Source organism: Phocoena phocoena, chromosome 8 (assembly GCF_963924675.1).
Source record: "Phocoena phocoena chromosome 8, mPhoPho1.1, whole genome shotgun sequence".
Lineage (NCBI taxonomy): Eukaryota > Metazoa > Chordata > Mammalia > Artiodactyla > Phocoenidae > Phocoena > Phocoena phocoena.
Window position 1 is genome coordinate 105,714,563 of NC_089226.1, and position 26,454 is coordinate 105,741,016.

Sequence of the window (26,454 nt, forward strand, 5' to 3'; positions counted from 1 at the left end):
ATACAATAACTGAAATGAAAAATACACTAGAAGGAATCAATAGCAGAATAACTGAGGCAGAAGAACAGATAAGTGACCTGGAAGACAGAATGGTGGAATTCACTGCCACAGAGCAGAATAAAGAAAAAAGAATGAAAAGAAATGAAGACAGCCTAAGAGACCTCTGGGACAACATTAAACGCAACAACATTCACATTATAGGGGTCCCAGAAGGAGAAGAGAGAGAGAGAAAGGACCTGAGAAAATATTTGAAGAGATTATAGACAAAAACTTCCCTAACATGGGAAAGGAAATAGCCACCCAAGTCCAGGAAGCACAGAGAGTCCCAGGCAGGATAAACCTAAGGAGAAACACACTGAGACACATAGTTATCAAGTTGACAAAAATTAAGACAAAGAAAAATTATTGAAAGCAGCAAGGGAAAAACGACAAATAACATACAAGGGAACTCCCATAAGGTTAATAGCTGATTTCTCAGCAGAAATTCTACAAGCCAGAAGGGAGTGGCATGATATATTGAAAGTGATGAAAAGGAAGAACCTACAACCAAGATTACTCTACCCAGCAAGGATCTCATTCAGATTCGATGAAGAAATCAAAAGCTTTACAGACCAGCAAAAGCTAAGAGAATTCAGCACCACCAAACCAACTCTACAACAAATGCTAAAGGAACTTCTCTAAGTGGGAAACACAAGAGAAGAAAAGGACTTACAAAAACAAACCCATAACAAATTAAAAAATGGTAATAGGAACATACATGTTGATAATTACCTTAAACGTGAATGGATTAAATGCTCCAACCAAAAGACACAGTCTCACTGAATGGATACAAAGACAAGACCCGTATATATGCTGTCTACAAGAGACCCACTTCAGACCTAGAGACACATACAGAATGAAAGTAAGGGGATGGAAAAAGATAGTCTGTACAAATGGAAATCAAAAGAAAGCTGGAGTAGTAATACTCATATCAGATAAAATAGACTTTAAAATAAAGAATGTTATAAGAGACAAGGAAGGACACTACATAATGATCAAGGGATCAATCCAAGAAAAATATATAACAATTATAAATATATATGCACCCAACATAGGAGCACCTCAATACATAAGGCAACTGCTAACAGCTCTAAAAGAGGAAATTGACAGTAACACAATAATACTGGGGGACTTTAACACCTCACTTACACCAATGGACAGATCATCCAAACAGAAAATTAATAAAGAAACACAAGTTTTAAATGACACAATAGACCAGATAGATTTAATTGATATTTATAGGACATTCCATCCAGAAACAACAGATGACACATTCTTCTCAAGTGCTCATGGAATATTTTCCAGGATAGATCATATCTTGGGTCACAAATCAAGACTTGGTAAATTTAAGAAAATTGAAATCGTATCAAGTATCTTTTCTGACCACAATGCTATGAGACTAGACATCAATTAAAGGAAAAAAATCTGTAAAAATTACAAACTAGTGGAGACTGAACAATACGTTACTAAATAACCAAGAGATCACTGAAGAAATCGAAGAGGAAATTAAAAAACTACCTAGAAACAAATGACAACGAAAACACGATGATCCAAAACCTATGGGATGCAACAAAAGGAGTTCTAAGAGGGAAGTTTATAGCAATACAAGCCTACCTCAAGAAACAAGAAAAATTTCAAATAAACAATCTAACCTGACACCTAAAGGAACTACAGAAAGAAGAACAAACAAAACCCAAAGTTAGTAGAAGGAAAAAAAATCATAAAGATCAGAGCAGAAATAAATGAAATAGAAAGAAAGAAAACAATAGCAAAGATCAATAAAACTAAAAGCTGGTTCTTTGAGAAGATAAACAAAATTGATAAACCATTAGCCAGACTCATCAAGAAAAAGAGGGAGAGGACTCAAATCAATAAAATTAGAAATGAAAAAGGAGAAGTTACAACAGACAGCAGAGAAATACAAAGCATCATAAGAGACTACTACAAGCAACTCTATACCAATAAAATGGACAACCTGGAAGAAATGGACAAATTTTTAGAAAGGTATAACCTTCCAAGACTGAAGCAGGAAGAAATAGAAAATATGAACGGACCAATCACAAGTAATGAAGTTGAAACTGTGATTAAAAATCTTCCAACAGGGCTTCCCTGGTAGCACAGTGGTTGGGAATCTGCCTGCCAATGCAGGCAACACGAGTTCAAGTCCTGGTCTGGGAAGATCCCACATGCCTCAGAGCAACCAAACCCATGAGCCACAACTGCTGAGCCTGCGCTCTAGAGCCCATGAGCCACATCTACTGAGCCCGTGTGCCACAACTACTGAAGCCTGCATGCCTAGAGCCTGAGCTCCACAACAAGAGAAGCCACCGCAATGAGAAGCCAGAGCACCACAATGAAGAGTAGTCCCCGCTCGCAGCAACTAGAGAAAGCACGCACACAGCAACAAAGACACAATGCAGCCAAAAAATAAATAAATTTATAAAATAAAAAAAGAAAAAGTTTCAAAAAATAAAAAATCTTCCAACAAACAAAAGTCCAGGACCAGATGGCTTCACACATGAACTCTATCAAATATTTAGAGAAGAGTTAACACCCATCTTTCTCAAACTCTTCCTTAAAATTGCAGAGGAAGGAACACTCCCAAAGTCATTCTACGAGGCCACCATCACCGTGAAACCAAAACCCGAAAAAGATACTACAAAAAAAGAAAATTACAGACCAATATCACTGATGAATATAGATGCAAAAATCCTCAACAAAATACTAGCAAACAGAATCCAACAACACATTAAAAGGATCATACACCATGATCAAGTGGGATTTATCCCAGGAATGCAAGGATTCTTCAATATATGCAAATCAATCAATGTGATACACCATATTAACAAACTGAAGGAGAAAAACCATATGATCATCTCAATAGATGCAGAAAAAGCTTTTGACAAAATTCAACACCCATTTATGATAAAAACTTTCTAGAAAGTGGGCATAGAGGGAACCTACCTCAACATAATAAAGCCATGTACAACAAACCTACAGCAAACATCGTTCTCAATGGTGAAAAATTGAAAGCATTTCCTCTAAGATCAGGATCAAGACAAGGATGTCCACTCCCACCACTATTATTCAACATAGTTTTGGAAGTCCTAGCCACAGCAATCAGAGAAGAAAAAGAAATAAAAGGAAATACAAATTGGAAAAGAAGAAGTAAAACTGTCACTGTTTGCAGATGACATGACACTATACAGAGAGAATCATAAAGATGCCACCAGAAAACTACTAGAGCTAATCAATGAATTTGGTAAAGTTGCAGGATACAAAATTAATGCACAGAAATCTCTTGCATTCCCATACACTAATGATGAAAAATCTGAAAGAGAAATTAAGGAAACACTCCCACTTACCATTGCAACAAAAAGAATTAAATACCTAGGAATAAACCTACCTAGTAAGACAGAAGACCTGTATGCAGAAAATTATAAGATGCTGATGAAAGAAATTAAAGATGACACAAACAGATGGAGAGATATACCATGTTCTTGGATTGGAAGAATCAATATTGTGACAATGACTATACTACCCAAAGCAATCTACAGATTCAATGCAACCCCTATCAAATTACCAATGGCATTTTTTACAGAACTAGAACAAAAAATCTTAAAATTTGTTTGCAGACACAAAAGACCCCGAATAGCCAAACCAGTCTTGAGGGAATAAAATGGAGCTGGAAGAATCAGGCCACTGGACTTCAGACTATACTACAAAGCTACAGTAATCAAGATGGTATGGTACTGGCACAAAAACAGAAATATAGATCAATGGAACAGGATAGAAAGCCCAGAGATAAACCCACATGCCTATGGTCGACTAATCTATGACAAAGGAGGCAAGGATATACAATGGAGAAAAGACAGTCTCTTCAATAAATGGTGCTGGGAGAACTGGACAGCTACATGTAAAAGAATGAAATTAGAATACTCCCTAACACCATACACAAAAATAAACTCAAAATGGATTAGAGACCTAAATGTAAGACTGGACACTATAAAACTCTTAGAGGAAAACATAGGAAGAACACTCTTTGACATAAATCCCAGCAAGGTCTTTTTTGATCCACTTCCTAGAGTAATGGAGATAAAAACAAAAATAAACCAATGGGACCTAATGAAACTTAAAAGCTTTTGCACAGCAAAGGAAACCATAAACAAGATGAAAAGAGAACCCGCAGATGGGAGAAAATATTTGCAAATGAATCATCGGACAAAGGATTAATCTCCAAAATATATAAACAGCTCATGCAGCTCAATATTAAAAAAACAAACAACCCAGTCCAAAAATGGGCAGAAGAACAAAATAGACGTTTCTCCAAAGAAGACATACAGATGGCCAAGAAGCACATGAAAAGCTGCTCAACATCACTAATCATTAGAGAAATGCAGATCAAAACTACAATGGGGTATCACCTCACACCAGTTAGAATGGGCATCCTCAGAAAATCTACAAACAACAAATGCTGGAGAGGGTGTGGAGAAGAGGGAACCCTCCTGCCCTGTTGGTGGGAATGGAAATTGATACAGACACTATGGAGAACAGTATGGAGGTTCCTTTAAAAAACTAAAAATAGAATTACTGTATGACCCAGCAATTCCACTACTGGGCATATACCCAGAGGAAACCATGATTCAAAAAAACATATGCACCCCAATGTTCATTGCAGCACTATTTACAATAGCCAGGTCATGGAGTTAACCTAAATGCCCATCGACAGATGAATGGATAAAGATGTGGTACATGTATACAGTGGGATATTACTCAGCCATAAATGGGAATGAAGTTGGGTCATTTGTAGAGACGTGGATGGATCTAGAGACCGTCACACAGAGTGAAGTAAGTCAGAAAGAGGAAAAACAAATACCGTATATTAATGCATGTATGTGGAACCTTAGAAAAATGGTACAGATGAACCGGTTTGCAGGGCAGAGATAGAGACGCAGATGTAGAGAACAAACATATGGACACCAAGGGGGGGAAGCGGCGGGTGTGGTGGTGGTGTGATGAATTGGGAGATTGGGATTGACATATATACACTAATATGTATAAAATGGATAACTAATAATAACCTGCTGTATGAAAAAATAAAATAAAATTCAAAACAAACAAACCAAAAAACCCAAAACAGCAACAACAAAAAAATATGCCTTGATCCCCACATGAATTAGTCACAGTCTTCCATGAAACAAGTGCAAAATCGCAGAGCTGTTCTCCAGCCTGACTGCTCTGTTGTCTCCTGTTTATGGGAGGCCATGTTTCCTAAACTTTCTGGCAGAAGTAGCTGTTTTCCAGATAAAACTCAGAACTGTTTAGCCCCTCAGCTGTTGGAGCTGGAATTCCCCCCCCCCCCCCCGAGGCCTGGGCCAGCTGAACAGACTACACTGATTGGTAAGTGTGTGTCTTTCAACTCATTAAAAAAAAATTTTTTTTTTTTAAATTCCAGGATCTTTTCAAATAAATTGTGGTGAAACACACCCAGCGGAAAACTTGCCATTTTAACCATTTCTGCGTTCTGTGGCAATGAGTACATTCACTTTGCTGTGCAACCATCTCCAAAACTCTTTATCTAGTGACACTGAACATCTGTCCCCGTTAAACACTCCTCTTCCCCTCCCCCATCCCCTGGCAACCACCATCCTACTTTCTGTCTCTATCAATGTGACTCTTCTAGGGACCTCCTCTGAGTGGAATCACACAGTATTTGTCCTTTTGCGACTGGCTTATTTCACTGAGCATAATGCCCTCAAACTTCACCCATATGGTAGCATGTGTCAGAATCTCCTTCCCTTTTAAGGCTGAATGATATTCCATTGTACGGATGGACCACATTTTGTTTATCCATTCATCCGCTGATGGACAATTGGGTGGCTTCTGTGTTTGGGTTGCAAATCCCTCTTTGAGACCTTGCATTCAGTTCTTTTGGGGTTGTACCCAGAATTGCTGGATCTTATGGTTGTCCTCTTTCTAATTTTTTTGAGGAACCATCATACCGTTTTCATTCCCCATTTTACATTCCCATCAACAGTGCACAAAGGTTCCAATTTCTCCGTACCCTCACCAACACCAGTTATTTTCTATACTTTTTTCACAGTAGCCATCCTAATGGGTGTGAGGGGGTCCCTTCACCTAACTTTTAAATAAAGAAAACAATAATATCTTTCTAGGAATGAAACTGGGTCGTTTGTAGTGATGTGGATGAACCTAGAGTCTGTCATGCAGAGTGAAGTAAGTCGAAAAGAGAAAAACAAATATCATATATTATCACATGTGTGTGGAATCTAGAAAAATGGTACGGATGAACCTATTTCCAGCGCAGGAAAAGAGACGCAGATGTAGAGAATGGACTTGTGGACACAGTGGGGGGGAGGGGAGGGTGGGATGAACTGAGAGAGTAGCATTGACATATATACACTACCAAGTGTAAAATAGATAGCTAGTGGGAAGATGCTGTATAGCACAGGGAGCTCAGTTCAGTGCTCTGTGATGACTTAGAGGGGTGGGACGGGGAGGGGGTGGGAAGGAGAATCGAGAGGGAGGGGATATATGTATACATATAGCTGATTCACTTTGTCGTACAGCAGAAACGAACACAATGTTGTAAAGCAATCATACTCCAATGGGAAAAAAGGAAAACAATAATATCTTTCTATACCTAACAGAACCCCATTGTCCCCTGTTCAACCAAAGACACACTAATCCTCCCTCCAAAAACGGAGATACATGGGACTTCCCTGGTAGTGCGGGGATTAAGAATCCGCCTGACAATGCAGGGGACATGGGTGTGAGCCCCGGTCCGGGAAGATCCCACATGCTACGGAGCAACTAAGCCCGTGCGCCACAACTACTGAAGCCCTCGTGCCTAGAGCCCCAGAGAATCTCTGGACTCTGGGCGTAGTCTCTCCACTGCATTCCCCCTCTGAACCAGGACCAGTCGTGCCGGCGGGTACAATAACCCCCTTCTTCATCTCTTGCTTCAGAGCCTAGGCCGTATCTTAGAAACAGCAAAGTATCATCACCCAGGCATTAAAAGGCCATCCCTTCATTCAACGATGCTTAGGACGATGGGGAACATGGTGAGACCAAGGAGCCAGTGGGCTCAAGCCTGGTGATGCACCTCCATTTGTGGAGAAATGAGCTCCTTGGTGAGAAGCAGTGTTGTGGGGTTTAGTAATGACCAAGGAGATTCCGTATGTCCATGGGTGGTGGTTTTGGCAGAAGACTTCCAGGCAGGGAAGGCAAATTCATGTTCAGAGCAGTCATAATTCCAGGAAAACCAAATCACTGCCCCTTTCATGATGGAAGTGGTCCAGTGAAATCAACCCACAACCAGGTGGCTGGCTGTCCCCCGGGGAATGGTGTCTCCTGGGGGTTCCTGGGCTCGCAGCAGTGACTGAGCTGGGTCAGCTTTGGAGTAGGGAAGCTTGGGTTGCTGAGTCCATGCAAAGCAGGGTGGCTGGGGACACAGACTGGCTGATGCCATCAGACAGGCCATCTTGCCCATCTGATGACACTGAGTGTCCTCTGTGAAGCTGGCCTCTGGTGAGTATTTACATGGGATGCTAATCTCTATCTGGCTACCTTGCACCTACTCCAAGAGGTTCTTCCTCAGGCCTCTTCTCCTGACCTCCTGTGACCAATCATCCAATCCTATTCCTTTCTTTTCATTTTTTGGTCGCTCCGTGGGGCACGTGGGATCTTATCTCCCTGACCAGGGATCGAACCCATGCCCCCTGCAGTGGAAGTGCGGAGTCCTAACCACTGGACCACCAGGGAAGTCCCCCAATCCTGTTCCTTTTGGGTCCCTGACCATCCATTAGGTCCTGCCGACATGTCAGTGTAGACCCATACCTCCCCCCTCCTCCTTCCAGGTAAAAGGAAAAACCAGGCACATGTCTGAAAATGTGGCCCCAGACCCTTCAGGACCACCGCCCTGGAGCTGCAGAGCTTCAGCTGTCCACCCTCAGACGATGCCAGCTTATCGTGCGGGCCTGAAGTCTTTCTTCCTGTCAGCTGGTCCTAAGGAACTCCCGGGAGATCATTTGCGTGGATGGAGGGAGAGGGGCTGACACAGCAAAGGAGGTACCGTGGGAGTCTAGCATCTGCTTGTGCAATGACTTGTGCTTTCAGGTCTGATCTGCTGTATCTCACTTCCCCTTGACCGTGGAGAGCCGTGGTGGGCATCTCAGTGTCTATCTTGCTGGGTTGGGTAACACCTAGTTCAGGATGGACAGCTCAGATGGATGGTAACTTTGCAACCTGTGTTCACATATTTAGTGTCTATCAGGGCCCAGAGGCAAGCCAGGAGCTGTCTTCTCAAAAGGAGAAGAGTTCTTTTCAGAAGAAGATGTGCTTTGCTCCAAAATTTGAATAGTCTGTTCTGCAGTACCCCAGTAGGAGCCTCCGGAAGACTTCCCACAGAATCCCCCCATCTCCTGACACCTCATGCTCCATCGGATCTGCTGGGTCATTTGGCCTGAGCAGGAGAGTAGCTCTCGCCGCATACTGGATGCATCCCAGAGCCTTCTCTTGTCCTGGCATCTACTCACACCTGCCTTACATGTCACAGGCAGCCTTACAGGTCGACCAGTTGGATGAGCACACTTTATAAGATGTATGTTGTATCCAAAATCTAAAGAGGCTCGCCGGGCATTGTGGGACTTTCCTGGCAGTAGGAGCCGGCTGGTCTAGCAACTTGTATTTTCTTTTGGCGAGGCTACCTCAACACGTCCCAGACCATTGTCCTTCTAGAAGTTTCATTGCATTTTGTGGGGATCACTTCCCACCCCCTGACATGCATGTATCTCACCAAGATTTCTGGAGGGTTTATGTTTCTGGCTCGTTGGGTCCAGTCTGCCCGATGTCATCGATATGGTGGGTCAGTTTGTTGTCCTGTGAATCAGATCTAGAGGGTTTTCTTTGCTTATTCCAATCAAGTAAATCTCAGTTAGCTGCTCCTTTATGAGTCTGAACCATGTTAAATGGTAGTTCAGGTCAAAAATGGTTGCCTATCACCAGTTTTATGGGGTTAAACCAAACGTTTCAGCCCCAGGTACTTCCTGAGCAATTAGCCGCTACCAAAGAGCTCCTCTGGTCATTCATGTTTCCATGATGGTAACTACACCCTTCTTGTCTCCTTGGCCCCTGCTGTGTTGGGATTCCTTCATCTTCATGGAATTCAGGAAGGCTGTTTCAATGGCAGCGTCTCCCAAGGTCATTCCTAGCCCGCAGAGAACAGCCACGAAGACTTTCCACGCACTGTGTTCCCCTCCCAACTGTATTTCTCAAAGCTTTGGCGAAGGGCCCTCTTGGGGCATGGTTAGGGCGTGGGCGAGTGGGTTGTATATAATGAACCCACTCCAATATTCCTATTTCCCCAAGTGTTTGGAGAACTTTCTTTACAGCAGGGGTTCTCAGTCAGGGAGGATTTTACTACCACACACCGCCCGCCAACCTGGGGACATTTAGCAATGTCTAGAGACATTTTTGGCTGTTACAACTGGGAGGGGTGTGTTACTAGCATCTAGTGGACCAGGGATGCCACTAAGCACTCCCCCTAAGAGCCTCCCCCCCACAAAAAGAATTATCTTGTCCCAAATATCAAAAGTGCCAAAGTTAAAAAACTGTCCTTTACAGTTTACCAAGGGAATCCCATAATCTCATCTCCATCTCAAATGGGCCACCACTGAATGTAAATTGGTGCAGCCACTGTGGAAGACCAAAAATAGAACTACCATGTGACCCAGCAATCCCACTCCTGGGAATATACCTGAACAAAAGAAAAACACTAATTCAAAAAGATACGCGCACCCCAATGTTCACAGCAGCGTTATATACAATAGTCAAGGTATGGAAGCAACCTAAGCGTCCATCAACAGATGAATGGATAAAGAAGGTGTGGTACATACATACAATGTATACTACTCAGCCATTAAAAAAAAAAGCAAAAAACCCACCAGAATTTTGCCATTTGCAGAAACATGGACGATACGATATCACTTATATGCGGAATCTAAAAAAATACAACAAACTAGTGGATGAAACAAAAAAGAAGCAGATTCACAGAGATGGAGAACAAACTAGTGGTTACCAGTGGGGAGAGGGCTGGGGGAGGGGCAACATAGGGGAGGGGGAGGGAAAGGGTTATTATGAGATTATACGAAACCATGTGTGTGAAATATTTTTTTCGATTTTTTGAATTGAAGTATAGTTGATTTACAATGTTGTTCCAATCTCTGCTGTACAGCAAAGTGACTCAGTTATACGCATATATACATTCTTTTTAAATATTCTTTTCCATTATGGTTTATCCCAGGAGACTGGATATAGTTCCCTGTGCTATACATTAGGACCCTGTCGTTTATCCATTCTAAATGGAATAGTTTGCATCTGCTAACCCCAAACTCCCAGTCCATCCCTCTCCCTCCCCCTTTCCCCCTTGGCAGCCACAAGTCTGTTCTCTATGTCTGTGAGTCTGTTTCTGTTTTGTAGATAATTTCATTTGTGCCATATTTTAGATTCCACATATAAGTGATATCATCTGGTATTTTTCTTTCTCTCTCTGACTGACTTCACTTACTATGATCATCTCTAGTTGCATCCATGTAGCTGCAAGTGGCATCATTTCGTTCTTTTTTATGGCTGAGTATGTGTGTGAAATCTTTGAAAGTTTTAAAGCACTGTAGAATTTAAAGAATCTTTCTTTTAATTGAAAAACACAGTTAAATTTTGATTTTGGAAAAAAAAAAAAAAAGAGGAGCCACCGCTGGGTCCAGACTTCAGTCAATGACGTGAGCATTCTATTAGAGCCACGCCCAGCTCTGGGTTATTTGAGTCTGGGATGGGCGATTGCATCCGTATCAGAAAACATTACGTTTCTTCCACGCTGGCCTGACACCCGCAGGGCCATTGCCGTGCTTATTCCCGAGGTTTCTGCCAATGGAAACTGGTAATGCCTGTCATTTCTTTTGTTGTATGCGGTACATCTTCCTGGGTCAGATTTTTTGTTTTTTGGCTGTGCCGTGCAGCTTGCAGGATCTTAGTTCCCAGCCAGGGATTGAACCCGTGCCCTCGGCAGTGAAAGCGAGGAGTCCTAACCACTGGACCGCCAGGGAAGTCCCCCTGGGTCAGATTTTATACCCCTGCTCCTGCGATTCGAGTTCAGATCCAGAAGCAAGAGGCCCTAGAGGAAGCGTCTCCCTTAGGAGTGATGGAGGCGGGGACTTGGGACGGCTTCTGCAGGCAACAGAGTGTCTGAGGGATTTGGAGGTCCAGCAGCACCACAGTCTTTCCAAATGGGATCCGTTCCAATGTTTGGGGTTCCCCTCTTTCCCGTAGATACCCTGATTCACCCCAGGGAACCTGTGTAGCTACGATTTCAAACGGCTGTGCCGACCCCACGGGGTCAGAGTTTGGGTCTGGTTTTCGAAAACCTTCACCCTGTGATTACAAGAGATGTGGACTTTTGAAGGGCAGTCATGGAAGTTTTCTGGTACTTTAATAACTTGGTCGTGGGTTCAGGGTCCAGACTGCCCCAGCACCGTGTGACCCCATTGCCGTCCTCCTGCGGTCACCACAGATAGAAGCCTGCACGTGAGGTACTGACGTCTGCTCTCGGATGGGACCACCACGCTCTGCAGTGAGAACTGTTGGCAGCTGGGGTGGGGGGTCCTCAGTTCTCAGGACCATCAGAGCCCCGTTGACTTGCCTCCCCGTCCTCCCTTGCAGAGGCTGACACCACGTGGCTCCAGCACCTGTTGGGGATTCATCTCCACCTCCTTGCCTGCCGTGGTCACCTGGCCGTCTAGTTCCATCCTGGCTGCAACCCATGAGTTTTGGGTTTTGCTATCCTAGGTGCTCTGTCCATTTCTATAGGGGAATTTGGAGAGATCAGAAAAGATGCATCACTCTTCCATCTTCCCCAGACTGCCTTCAAGCTCTCTTGAAATAGCGTGAAATAGCAGCAGAAGTGTCTGTTCTGAAAGTCCCAGGCTTGATGGCAGCTCGAGGTGGGCTGTTTCTCAATAGAAACAAGCAGCACCAAAGAGCAGAGCATGATATCTGTGGGGATCTGGGCCTTTCTGGGCCCCTGTCACCAGACCTTGAGGCCTGGCAGAGAGAGCTGCAAGCGGGGCCACCGTGCACTGTCTTTGGGTCACATGTCCTTGGTGCACTTGGCTGAGAGGGCAAGTGGGACTGAATTCCAGCTCATGCACGAGCCCTGGGTCCCTTCCCGGGGCTGCAGCCTCCACCCTGAGAATGCACCCTATGTGCTGGTGGTTTCCCTGACCATAGGGAGGGCGTGACTGCCTGTCTTTAAGGCCTCTTTCCGCGGTGGGATTCCCTACAAGGGAGTCAGCAAAGTGGCCTCTCCCTGAGATGGTGGGAGCCGTTGCCAAGGTGAATGCACGCCCTCTTGGCTCTGAACTGTACCAAATCCCTCCCAGCAGAAATGTGGGGTTCCCTCACACCTGTGGTCACCGTGCCACCTGCATCCTCACCTGGGGAAGGGTCTCAGGGATGGGGGGGCAGGTGGACAAGCAAAGCCGGGAAAGTCAAAGGAATCAACCAAGTAGGGAGTCACTGGCCCATCCTAGCTTGGTCCAGCTCGAGGGGGCTCCTGGCAGAGAGACCCCAGGCTTACCCCCCTCCTGGAGGAGTACCCCCAACTTTCCAACCCCTGCCCAGGCAAGGGCTGCTCGGTTCCCTGGTTGGTGCAGGCCCTTTCCAACCTCTAGGTCTGTGCTTGTGTGTTCTCTCTACCTGCTGTTCTTTGGAAAACTCCCACTATCCTTCAGGGCCCGGTTCAAATGTCACCTCCTCCAGGAAGCCTTCCCATGAAGCCCTGCCAGGACTTGGGACACCGAAGACACTTGATGAGGGATGAATGGGTCCAGTGTGGCTCCCTCAGCCAGCTCTGAAGGGAAGCGAAGTTCCCTTGACATCCTTCTCCCAGATGCTTCCCTGTTCCAGTTGCTGGGACGTCGCTGGCTCTCTGAGGAGCTCATGTGTTGCTGAGTCGTGTGGGGACTTCCCCTCCACCCTCAGAACAAACCTTGAGTGTGACCTGCCAGATCCGCTGGCCTGGCTTAGATCCTTGGCAGGACGGCCGTCTCCAGCCCGGAAGACCACCAGTCCCTCCGCGTCAGGTTTCCTGGTCCTGGTGGACTCTGCCCCTTGGGCCCGTGCTCCCCCCAACCCCCCTTCCGCGCCCCGAGGAGCCTGGGCAGCTGGCCGGGCAGCAAGCTCAAAGTCCGCGGTGCTTTCCAGGCGGCCCCGGGGTCTGCTTCCACCCCTGCCCTGCTGCCTCGCTCTCACCCTCCCTGTGGCCGGACGCGGTCGCCCGCTCAGCCCCTTTTCTGCGCTGCGGCCTCTCCCTCACCCTGGGGTTTATCATCTCAGGGCAAGGGTGCCTTTAAGATACTGCAGGATACAAATGGCCACAACGGAGCAAGGTGTCCCCACCCACAGTCCCTCTTAGGGCATGGGGGTGAGAACAGGTTTGTACTGGGTAAGCCCCAGTCCCAAGGGATTCCCAGGAGGCGTGTGGTCTCCTGGGGGGGTTCTGTCTCCTGTCCCCTCTAGTCCACCCCGTCCAGCCATCACACTTTTTTATTTTTTTGCAGTATGCGGGCCTCTCCCGTTGTGGAGCACAGGCTCCGGATGCGCAGGCTCAGCGGCCACGGCTCACGGGCCCAGCCGCTCCGCGGCATGTGGGATCTTCCCGGACCGGGGCACGAACCCGCGTCCCCTGCATCGGCAGGCGGACTCTCAACCACTGCGCCACCAGGGAAGCCCCAGCCACCACACTTTAAAAGCATAAATCCCACATGTTTCTCTCCCAAGCTTGAGACCCTCCAGCTGCTGTCAGAACAAGCTACCCCTCAGCACGGATGCCAAACCCTATGGGGTCTGCTGCCGCCCCCTCCCTGCACCTCGGGCCCCTCCCCTCAAGCTCACTGTCCTCAGCCCTCGGTCACTCCCCCTACGTGCCACGCCCCCTCCCGCCCTGCCCCACGGTCACTTCCTCCTCATCCTTCAGACCTCAGCTAAAATGTCACCTCCTCCCAGAGGCCCTCCCTGACCATCTCATGTAAAGAGGACCCCTCTGTGTGTGTTTTTCATTTTTAAAAAAGTTATTTATTCCTGTTTTTTTTGGCCATGCTGCACGGCATGTGGGATCTTAGTTCCCCAACCAGGTATCGAACTCGGGCCCCCTGCAGTGGAAACGTGGAGCCTTAACCACTGAGCTGTCAGGGAAGTCCCCGGGTGTGCTTTTTAGGATCGAGATTTAATGAATTCTCTTACCATAAACTTCACCCTTTAAAGTATAAAATGCAATGATTTTCAGTATATTCACCAGGTTGTGCAACCATCACCGCTCTCTAACTTCAGAGCACTTCTAACCACCCAGAGGAGAAACCTCGTACCCCTCGGCAGCCTCTCCGACCCTCCCCTCCCCCAGGCCCTGCCACCACCAACCGCCTTCTGTCTCCGTGGACTTACCTCTTCTGGACACGTCGTATTCGTGGAATCCTGCGTTACACGGCCTTTTGTATCTGATTCTTCCACTTAGCATATTTACCATCAAGATTCAGCACCTTATTCCTTTTTGTGGCGGATAATATGCCCTTGTATGGATCTGCCACGTTTTGTTCATCCGTCCCTCACTCCCTTTGTGCCCGAATCCAGCGTATGCTTTTCATTTCCCCACGGTGCTCTTCTCACTTTTGGTCTCTTTGATGAGACACGGTCTCCGAGAGAGAGGCCCTGACTGCGTGCTCCTGGCTGTGCCTCGGTGCGTGGCCAGGGCTGGGTGCACCGGGGTGCTCGGTGAATAAGGCGCCCCGATTGGGATGGTCTGAGCTCCGCCCTGCCTTGTCTCAGTGGATGCTTTTGGTGCCGGCTGGTAGCGCTGTGGACCCACGGATCCAGGCCAGGCCAGCGATACCCTCCCACCAGCACCTGTGCCTTTCTGCACTGGGAGACTCACACCCTAGGAATGGCTCCAGCCAATGGCCTTGTCGCAGGGGAGTTGGGGGAGCATCTAGGCTTCCTCGCCCCGAGGAGGCGGGGACACCGTGATGTTTTTTCTCTGAGGTCCCCACGGGGACTGAGCCTGGCTGCTACGGGTTGATGGGGCACCTTCTATGGCTTCCTTCCCTTCCCTGCTTCTGGGATTGCCATCCAAACACACTGCTCAAACTCTGTCTCAGGATCCCAGCCCAGGAGGACATGGATGTGCCTGCCTGACCTGGAAAGGCCCCAGATTCCTCCCCAGGCTGACACGGCCCCCACCTCTCCCAGGCTCTCACTCCAGCTCCCCACGGGCCTTCTCTCCAGCAGGTACCCCAACCCTGAAGGCATCTGGGCTCTGCTCTCCAGCCCCCGCCCCGCAGACCCTTGTCACCCTCAGCCCATCTGTTGGCCGCCACCCGAGCAGCTCGGTTCCCGATGCGACCAGTGATCCGGGTCTCCCCAGATTCCCGTTGCTTGTGTTATGTGTGGGAAAACTCAAAATAGCCAGTGTGGCCTGTGCCCCGCCTGGGAAGGATCTGGTTTTCCCAGGGGTTGGTCCCCAGGGCACAGACGAGGTCTTGGTCACCAACGCCCCTGCTTTTGGCCCTGTGCTCCGCCGATGTCTCTCTTCCCACGCTTGGGCAGGCTTGATGTCCACTGTGTCCCCCACTCGCTGTGTGACTGTGGACAAAGCACGTGGCCTCTCTCAGCCTCAGTTTCCCCAAGTGCAACAGGAGGACCGTCGCTGCACTAACCTTGGCGGTCATTTCAAGACTGAAGTGTGACAAGGGACTTGAGAGTTCTCGGTGATCTTAAAACACTGCGTCATGTTTCTCCCAGAGATGGTACAGAAGGGAGGGACCAGGAGAGCCGGGACAGGGTCTGAGGCCCTGCTGCGTGTCCCTTGTGCTGCAGGTGGGAGTTGCCGCCATCATTCTCCGCGTTTTATGCAGGCAGAGACCGAGGCTCAGCAAGGGGGTGGGGCTGCCCGAGCTCAGGAAGGTGGTCGTGGGCGGGGATATGAATTCAGGTCTGCATGATTCCAGGCCCATGATTTTCCCTTGTAACCACGAGGACGGGTGATTTAAATTTTTTTTTCCGTGTGCTTTTAGAAACCATTTGAAACGTTACGAGGAGCGTCTTCTGTCTTATTCAGTAGCACCCAGGCCAGTTCCTGGCATGCAGGAGGCCCTCAATAGATGCATGGATGAATGAGTGAGTGAATGGATGAAACCATAAAGCTACGTTGGCTTTATGGGCACATAAACCATGGGCGCATGTTTTCTGCTCCTGCAGGTGACAGGGGAGACCTAGCCCCATGGTGGGCGTTGGCCTGAACCGACCAGGAAGGAAATGGATGAGATCAAGCAGCGTCATGAGCAGGCCCAGGGTGCCCGACCTCTGACGGTCATGAGCCCAGGCTGGGAAGACGTTTGGGCCCCTCTGGGGTCTTCTCCATGCCCTGGCAGCCTCTAACCCTCTAACCCTATAAAACAATGCAGAAATGTGCCAACACGGTCGGCACGTTGCCCAAAATAACACTGCTGGGGGCCAGCGTTCGGGAGCCGTGGGGGCATCTCTGTCGTTCGAACCACGTTTGGTGCGTCCCGCGGGCGGGCATCTTGGGAGAGAAAGCTCTCTGTTGACGCTGCGAGCCGCCAACAGTGGCCCTGGTATGGCATGAAGGATGGCCAGGCTGACTCAAAGCCAGTGTCCCCACCAAGAGGACATCTTCCTCCACTGCAGGTTCTGGGGACAAGGACCACAAGAGCAATGCTGCAAAGGCAGCTGCGGGGGGTGGTGGGTGGATTCCTCGTTCGTTTACGGTGTATGTGGGGTAGGGGGTGGCAGGAGACAGGAGGACGCTGGCCCCTTATGAATCTCAGATCTGTTTCCTTGCCTAGGCGCAGGGCAGAGTTTGTGCCAAGGATGCCCTTTCTCATCTGCTTTGTAAACCAGCGGCTCTGCGACTGCCCCGTTGCAGGAGTGATGGATGTTGCTTCCAAGATTAGGTTCTAGAGGACGGTGATCTCCATCGCGTTAGTCCTCTCTGACTTTTCTCACTTTCTTGTTCTGATGAAGCCGGCTGCCCTGTCGTGAGCTGCCTTATGGAGAGGCCATGGGGCAGGGAACTGAGACCCTTGGTCTATCAGCCCGTGAGGAACTGCACCCAGCCCACAGCTGCTGGCGCTGAGTGAGCCCGGTCTCTGGAGAGGCCTGCAGCCCCTGCCACACCTTGACTGCAGCCTGGTGAGACGCAGGCAGCCATCCAGCTAAGCTGTATTTGGATTCCAGTCTGGGAGAAACTGGGAGACAGCAAATGTCATTTTAAACCATAATGTTTTGGGGTTACTTGTTATGCAGCCATAGATAACCAATACAAAGATTCCCTTGAATGTGTCTCAGGAAAAACATAAGTAGCACGTGAAATTGGGTTTGGGACATTTATCGCTTGCAACGACACTAAGCAGGGAAAAGCAATCCATTTAAATCAGTTTGAAGAGACCGATAAGGTAAATAAACGTACAGATGGGTGTGGGACGGCAGAAGTCGGGAGGAAGAAGGAGATGACTGACTGAAGTTCCGAGAGCACTGAGATATTGGCGGGCGGGTCACTGATGCCACAGCAGGTGTGTTCAGAGATAATTCTGGGTTGTGTCTGGGTGCAGCTGTCTACAGGGTGGAGCAAGGGCTGCCTCTTCCCAGGCTGAGTTCTGCTCTGCTGAGGGGGCCGAGACTGCACAGGAGATCACGCCGGTTACCGCCCCCTTCCACAGCCTATGCAGGGTGAAGCATCCTCAAGGGGGGAGGAGTGGCTCTGTGGCCTCTTTGCTGTTGCCCAGTGTCCAGTGGGTTGAGGGGACCAAGGATCTGGGAACCCTGGTTCTAGGACAGCTTCTTTTTTTCATTTTATTTTATTAAAAAAATTTTTTTGGCCACACCACACGGCTTGTGGGATCTTAGTTCCCCGACCAGGGATTGAGCCCACGCCCTCGGCCGTGAGAGCGCAGAGTCCTAACCACTGGACTGCCAGGGAAGTCCCTAGGGCAACTTCTGGCTGTGGCCGTCACCTGCCTGTGGGCTGAGGAGGGACAGTAGGTCCACGGGAGGAAGGGGAAGGAGAGCGGAAGATGGGGGTAGGGGTGTCAGATGACGTCACTGTCACACCCCGGGTTTCCTGCAGGCCTGCTTCCTGGTCTGCAGCACCAGAAAGACCCATGGGCAGAGCTGGGAGGAGGCCTGGTGACCTCATCCAATGTCAGCCACAGACAAGGGGAGATGTTGGCAGAGCCTTTGTCACCTCTGGTCTCAGTTTCCCCAACCCATGGCCTTTTGGGGGGTGTGGCCAGAGCCCACTGAGTCTGCGTCCCTTCCTCCAAGCCTGTCACAGCATCCTCTTTCCCAGTTCCGTCTGTGTCCTCCACTGGACCAGACAGACGAGGAGCTCCGAGGGCCAGCTGGCCCCTGACGCTGAGTGCCTCCCTCTGCCCAGCGCCTGACACGTGTCACCTTGCTTGTATCCTCTCAACAGCCGTGTGAGGCTGGTGTAATTCTACCCCCCGCACTTTACAGATGGGGAGACAGGCTCAGAGAGGGGCATGACATGCCTACGTCTTCAGAGCTGGGCCAGCCTCGGAGCAGAAGTAGCAGAGTCAGGATGCCGGCATCCCAAAGCACCTGCTTTGTTCACTGCTGTATCCCAGCGCCCAGACTGGTTATCCCAGCGCCCAGACTGGTGTCGGCAGGCAGTAGGTGTTCAGCAGATACTTGCTGGGCAGGACTGGCTGAGTGGCGGCTCTTGGTCAACCTCACAGAGCGGCTGGACCTTGAGGAGGCAGGTCACCCGCGGGCTGGACCTCAGCGGAGGTTACATTGCTGCTGGGGGGGCTGTGTATGCCCAGAGAGTCCTGAGGGCCAGTGCCATCTCCTTCATGCCTCACAGCGGTCTTGGGTTTGTTATGATCCCACTTCACAGAAGAGGAAACTGAGGCACGCAGAGGGGCTGTGACTTGCCTGAGGTCACATCGAGGCCAGGCTGGTGCCCCTCTGGTTTCACTCCCAGGCCAGCTCTGCTCCCTTGGTCCTGTCCCCCTCAGTCAGTGCCCTGGGCTCCAGGAGACCCACACATGGGACCACCAGGCTGTCGTGAGGACCCGGCTACCCAGAGGGCCCCGCCAGCCCTTTCTCTCCCCACGGGCACCTCCAAGCGCGAGGCTGGCTTACTTACTGAAAGCTAGTAGTGGACATGGCGCAGAGGCCATGTGTCTGCACCCCAGGGTCAGTTTGGTTGTACAGGGGCATGCGCTGGCATCTGAGAAACCTTGCTTCTCTCTCCGCTTTTATGAGCACTCCTTCTGTTAACCCCACCTGCATCCAAACCAGCCTTGACTGACTCCAGAAAGTCCATGTAAATGCTTACACGGCACTGCTTTCCACTCAGGCCTCATGAGTTTGTACAAACATCAAAGGAATTCTTTAATTGCAGTAAAGACAAGTCCTTGGGGGATGGGCCATTTTTGCAAAGGGCTGTGTGCATCTATTATTTCCTTTTTCAGAACAAACATGTCTTACTTTTTCCTAGGTTTTATTTATTTATTTAATTTCTTTTGTTTTTTACCGTTCTGCTCAGGTATTTTATGTGTGTTTGTCTTTTTTCTTTTTTTGGTGGGGGAAAGGTTGGAAGGGAGACAGAAGACCAAAACCAAAAGGAGAAAAAAAACCCACATGACTCTTCCCACCCACTGCCACCCCCGGTCCCAGGCCTGAGTCGATGAGGGCGAGATGAGCACACACGAGGCAGAACAGCAATAACTTAGGGTGGGGGGGGCATCAGGAGAACCCCAGATATAATCTCTGGACTCCACGGCAGACGACGCTGTCTGTCTAGAGGCCCAAAGGGGTAGGGGTGAGGTGGGCAAGCGTACCGAGGAAGGAGCGGTGAAAGGGAGGAGAGATCTGGGACTGGAGAAACTTCACTGAGTAGTTCATTTTCAATGCTCTAGATATGCGCTGGGGAGGAGCTAGAGTTGGTCACACCTCCAGGGGGGCGGGGCCCCGGGGCTGGCGGGTTCGGGATCTCCGCGCAGCTAGAGTCTCTGGTGGTGGCTTAGCCGGCGCTGGCTGCGTGGTAGCAGCCGGGGGATAGGGCTGGGCCGCTCACGGCCAACTGGCCAGTGTGTGGATGGCCCAGGGGGGCAGGCGGGTGGCTAAACCCCGGCTGGCCTGTGCCCAGCTCCAGTTCCAGCCCTTGCACGGGGCCCCAAACCTTGCCAACAGGGCTAGTGGGTGTCGGGCAGTGAGAGGATTACCCCGCGGGGGCCCAGGGACAGGCAGACGGCTGCGGAAGCCATCCGTCCTCGTTGGTCTTGGGGTAGAGTGCGAATAGGCCCAGGGCCCCCATGGCCCTATAGGGCCCTGAAAGTCACGCATGCAGAGCCTGCAACCAGGGTCGAGAGATGCCCTGGTGCATCCAGGGGCCCTGCTGCCGCACCCGTTTGCCCCCAGCTGCCAGAGCTGCCTGAGGTAGAGCCAGGCCTGGCCAGGCTGGGAGCCAGGCAGCCCCAAGGCCCAGAGGGACACCCATGGGCTGCTGGCGAACCTGGGCCGCGGTCTTGCTTATGCCGCTTTCTGTACTCCAGCTGGTTGCCCAGCTCCGTCTGCTGCTGCCGGTGGGTGAGCTCGGCCCGTGTGCGCTGCATGGCCTGGGGCTGCCGTAGCTCCGGCTCCCATGTGGTCTCACGCTGCCGTAGCAGCAATGCGCGCTCCAAGTCCTTCTGTGTCTGTTTCTTGTTCAAGTCCTGAGGCAAAAGAGAGGCAGAGCCCAGAAACTGGTCCGAAAGCCTTGCTGGTGTCAAGGAAGGGAGAGCCCCAGGACTCCTCGGCAGAGGGAGCCGAGGGTGGGGAGACACGGGGTGCAGATGAGAGGTGGAAGGGAGCCAAGCTCCTGGCAGGCCTGGGAACTCTAGCAGGGTCTGGCGGGCATGAGAAGCGAAAGAGGTGTGGAAAAGAAGCCGGGCCGTAACACGAATGAGGGCAGAGGGGAACGGCAACCGCAAGTGAGGCAAATGGGAAAGGATGTAGGTGTCTGGGATCTGGGAGGGGAACAGGGGAGGAGTGGCCTACCTCTCGAAGCAGGTCCTGGTCCAGGCTGTGACGAGCCAGCAGCATCTCGCGCTGGTACTGGCGACACTGCAGCTCCAAGGCCTGGCGCTGCTGTAGCTGCTCCTTCGGCCGCAAAAGCCACCCGGGCTTCTCCCGCTTGGGAGTGCTGGGCTTGTGGCGCTCCCCGGCGAGGGCAGCGGGACAGCAAGGAGGTCAGGGCCGCCTCACCCTCCATCAACCGCGCCCACCGCCGCAGCCCCCTCCCCCCTCCTTCAGCTGCGCCTTCCGCAGCTTGGAGGCTCGCTTCTGCGCCTCCGGCAGGGCGGCCGGCTCCTTCTTCTGCGGCCCGAGGACGTGCTGCTGGACCTCACCCGCCTCAGCCCCAAAGCCAGCCCGCTGCGCCTCGAGCTCCCGCTCCTGAGGCTCAGCCCTCAACCTCAGCCCCGACGCCAGCAGCGGTGTCCGGTGCTGTTGTCGCCTCTGCCTGCGGCTGCTGCCGCAGGGCTGAGTCCTGCGCGTGCTCCCGGGTCTGACGGCTGACCAGGCGGGCAGTACGGATGGTGGCAGAGCGGTCCCGGCTGCGGCAGCAGGCCTGCCAGCAGGCAGAAGAGGTGGTGGATGTGGGAGCCGGGGCTGCAGGTGGCTGGAGAGGGCCCGGGCTCATCTCTGGCGGGTAGGGATCGTCACGGAGTCTGTCAGAACCCAGCAGCCGGTGGACGATGGAGCTGTGGGAGATGACGGCGTGCTCGCCCTCCCGCATCGCGGCCGTGTCCCGGGCTTCAGGGCCTGTGCCTCCTTGTCAGAGGTGTCTGCCAGGCTGTTGACTGAGCTGCTCCGGCTGGAGGGCTCTCTAGACCGGCCAGTGTCTCGGCCCGCTGCATGGAGGGCTTGGCCTCCTCCTCTGGGGCCTCAGTGCCAGGGCCACTGGGCGCCTCTTGCAGCATATCTTCTTCATCTTGCGGTCCTGCACGTTGTCCGGCTCCCGACAGCATCCCTGGTTCTCAGGATTAAGTCATCATGACTGCGGGCGGCTGCTCCCGGAGCACAAGGCGGTGCTTCGGAAGAACCTCTGAGGTTGGTCGGTCTCGAGGGATTTTCTGAAGGCAGGAGTCGACACAATTCCGGAGGTACTCAGACCAGTGTCCTGACCGGAGCACCGGGGACTCGTCTCTGCAACGTGGTATAAGGCACTCATCGCATTCGTGCAAAACAGCGGTGGTTTCCATTCCGCCAGCTCGGTGCAGGTGATCCCTAAGGACCGAGACATCCACCTTGCCATCGTCCTGCCCCCTCATCTATTGCCAGGGTCACCTCTGGAGCCATCCAGTACGGGGCGCCCACGGAGGAGTTGGCAGGTGCCATGACGGATGCAGAGCCGAAGTTCCCCAGTTTCACCAGGCCTGGCTCTGACAGCAGAATGTTTCCAGCCTCACATCCCCACGGATCACGTTGTGGGAGTGCACATAAGCCAGGCCGTGAAGGGCCCCGTGGTTCACAGTTGCAATCTCTGCCTCCTGAAGGGGCTTCTGGTGCACTTCTAGGAGGTCAGAAGCTGAGCCCAGGCGATACACCACCACCACCCAAGCCATGTGCCTCCTCAGGTAACAGCCCCGGTACTGAATGGCATCGGGATGCCGGAACTTCTGCAGGAACCGCACCTCCTTGATGATGTCCTGCCGTTTCTCATTTGACTGCTTCCCACTGTAGGACACCTTCTTGAGGGCCACCACCCCACCTTTCCGGACATCCCTGGCAAAGTACACGGCTCCAAAGCTGCCATGGCCAATTTCCCGGAGGTCACGGAAGAGCTTTTTCGGGTCGTTCTTGAAGAAGAGCTCGGCCACGTCGGGGTCATTCGGGCTCCCGGCCCGGCATGGTGGCCCCTGGGGGTCCTGAGAGTGGGGCTTGACCTGCTAGCGGTCACTCTGGTGCCCAGAGTCTCCACCTCCTCCTGGGGTCCGCCAGCAGCTCTGCCAAGCAGGGAGAGGGCCAAGGAGACCTTTCCCCTTGCCACCTCTTCCCCCATCCTCCCGCCCCTTCCTGAGGGGTCCCTCCTCGAGGGCGCTGGTTGCTGAATCCCGGATTTCTGATTGTGGGGTCTGAACCACAGATATTTGAACGGGGGGTGGAGGCCGAATCTGATATTTGAACTCATGGGGAATGAACCCCGGATACTGGTGCATGCAGGGTCCTGAACCCCAGAAACAGAGCCCCAGGTTTAGAGAGGAGTCCCAGATATCTGGAATCTCAGGAGATGAGACCCGGATATTTCAGAGGCGTAGGGTCAGGCCCGGAAATTCGGGACAGAGGGGACTGAGCCCCAGGTTTTTGGCCACTGATAGGGGGCCTACCCGGAGGATTCCGACGGCACAGCCCCTCTCACACCGGAGTCCGAGGGTGAGAGCCCCCACTCCCACCCCGGCCCCCTCCCTTTCCCTTCTCTCTCTCTCTCTCTCTCTCTCTCTCTCTCTCTCTCTCTCTCTCTCTCTCTCTCTCTCTCTCTCTCGGACAGCTGAAAGATTGTACGTAGCTGAGGGCGGTCCCGATGCCCTCTGCCCCTCTCCTCTTCTCAGTCTCTGCCTCTATCCTCACCACAGCCCCCGTCTCGTCCCAGTGTCCCTCTCCCTTTTCCTCCCAATTCCAAGATGGAGACAGGGCGGGAGCCTTTTCTAGGTTTTAAAATGCACGCAGATTGTTTAAGAAAAAAACAAACCAAACCCATGAACGCATCCTGTGATTTCTCTCTACCCTCCTGGGGTAACCACACTGGTGCCCTCCAGAGCTGTATCATCTTTTAAATACTTGCCAAGTGATGGGCTCAAGGATTTCATTGTTATTTTCATTTGCATGCCTGTATTCTAATGAGGTGGAGCTTTGCTTCGAGCATTCATTATTCATATTTCTTCTTTTGTGTACTTCTGGTTCTTACCCTTTGCCCCTTTCCCACCTAGGGGGAATTTAATCTTTTTCTTACTGATTTTTTTTTTAAAAGAAGATGTTGGGGGTAGGAGTTTATTAATTAATTAATTAATTTTTGCTGTGTTGGGTCTTCGTTTCTGTGTGAGGGCTTCCTCTAGTTGTGGCAAGCGGGGGCCACTCTTCATCACGGTGCGCGGGCCTCTCACTATCGCGGCCTCTCTTGTTGCGGAGCACGGGCTCCAGACGCGCAGGCTCAGTAGTTGTGGCTCACGGGCGTAGTTGCTCCGCAGCATGTGGGATCCTCCCAGACCAGGGCTCGAACCTGTGTCCCCTGCATTAGCAGGCAGATTCTCAACCGCTGAGCTACCAGGGAAGCCCCTCTTACTGATTTTTTAAAAACATTTATTTATGTATTTGGCTGCCTGAGGGCTTTTCGTTGTGGCACGCAGGAACTTCGTTGTGGCATGCAGGCTTCTCTAGTTGTGGTGCACGGGCTCCAGAGCGCGTGGGCTCTGCAGTTGTGGCAGGCGGGCTTAGTTGCCCCGCAGCATCTTAGTTCCCGGACCAGGGCTCAAACCTGCGTCCCCTGCATTGGCAGGTGGATTCTTAACCACTGCGCCACCAGAGAGGTCCCTCTTACTGGTTTTTCTCTCTTTTTTTAAACATCTTTATTGGAGTATAATTGCTTTACAATGGTGTGTTAGTTTCTGCTTTATAATCTGTTACTGATTTTTAAGAGCTCTATGGGAGGCAGAATTACGGGCTCCATGACCTCCCCTCCCCATCATGCTTCTGGTTATGGTCAGTTAGATGGCAAAAGAGATTTTGCAGATGTAATTAAGGGTACTAATCAGATGATTTTTTTTTTTTTTTTTTTGCGGTACGCGGGCCTCTCACTGTCGTGGCCTCTCCCGTTGCGGAGCACAGGCTCCGGACGCGCAGGCTCAGCGGCCACGGCTCACGGGCCCAGCCGCTCCATGGCATGTGGGATCTTCCCGGAACACCGGGGCACGAACCCGTGTCCCCTGCATCGGCAGGGGGACTCTCAACCACTGCGCCACCAGGGAAGCCCTAATCAGCTGATTTTAAACTAAGGAGATTATCCTGGATTATCCCATGTGTCCAGTGTAATCACATGAGCCCTTAAAAGCAAGGAGATGCTGCAGAGGGGGAGGTCAGAAGGATTGGAAGCACCTTGCTGCATCTTGAAGCATCTCATTCAAAGCATGGGAGGATTCAGTGCTCTCTTCCTGGATCCGATGATGGAGGGGGCCATAAATAAAGAAATGCAGTAGCCTCTAGGAGCCAAGAATGACCCCCAGCCAACATCCAGCAAGAAATGGGTACCTCAGGGCTTCCCTGGTGGCGCAGTGGTTAAGAATCCGCCTGCCACTTCCGGGGACACGGGTTTGAGGCCTGGTCCAGGAAGATCTTACATGCCGTGGAGCAACTAAGCCTGTGCACCACAACTACTGAGCCCACGCTCCAGAACTACTGAAGTCCGCACGCCTAGAGCCCGTGCTCCACGACAAGAGAAGCCACCGCAAGGAGAAGCCCGCACGCCACAAGGAAGAGTAGCCCCTGCTCACCGCAACTAGAGAAAGCCCGTGCGCAGCAACGAAGACCCAACACAGCCAAAAATAAATAAATAAAATAAATAAATTTATAAAAAAGAGAAGAAATGGGTACCTCAGTCCTAGCCCCATGGCAGTGAATCTGCCACCCACCTGGATGAGCCTAGCCCAGGTGGGCTGAACCCTTGACTTTGGCCTGCTGAGGCCTTGAGGTGAGAACCCTGCCCAGCCACTGGACTTCTGACCTCCGGGACTTAGAGATAATAAGTGGGAGTTGTTTTAAGCTAAATTTGTGGTATTGGGTCACTGCAGCAATAGAAAAAAAGCTCTTTACATATTAATGCTGGAAATACTTTTTATATACAGTGTAGATATTTTTTTCAAATGTATCACTTGTCATTATAAACTTTACCCTCAAGTATACTTAACCTCCCTAATTTCATTATCAGAGGGTAAATTCAAATTCCATTTTGGGGGATGACCTTTGGCGTCACTCCCATGTACCCAAAAGTCACATGCAAAACACAGATTCCTGGGCCCTGCCCCGAGTTTCCGATTCAGCGGGTCTGAGGGGGCCCAAGAATGTGCATTTCTAACCCGTGCCCACGTGATGCTGACGGAGCTGGCCGGGGACCACCCCCCTTTGAGAGAGAAGGCCTTCCTTAGAAGGCCTTAGAGCCCCGCCCTGATGGAAGGAAGCTGAGCCCCACCCGCCAGGAGGCGTGGTCGGCTAAGCCCCCGCCTCCAAGAGCAAGATCTCCGTCTTCATTGGTTGGTAGGAAGGAGCGTCCTG

At 51.0% G+C, this 26,454-nt stretch overlaps 1 pseudogene; it reads right to left on the reverse strand.

Annotated features, from left to right (window-relative positions):
- Positions 1-20,153: 20,153 nt before the first annotated feature.
- LOC136127064 (serine/threonine-protein kinase TAO2-like) lies at positions 20,154-23,194 on the reverse strand (annotated as a pseudogene).
- Positions 23,195-26,454: the final 3,260 nt, after the last annotated feature.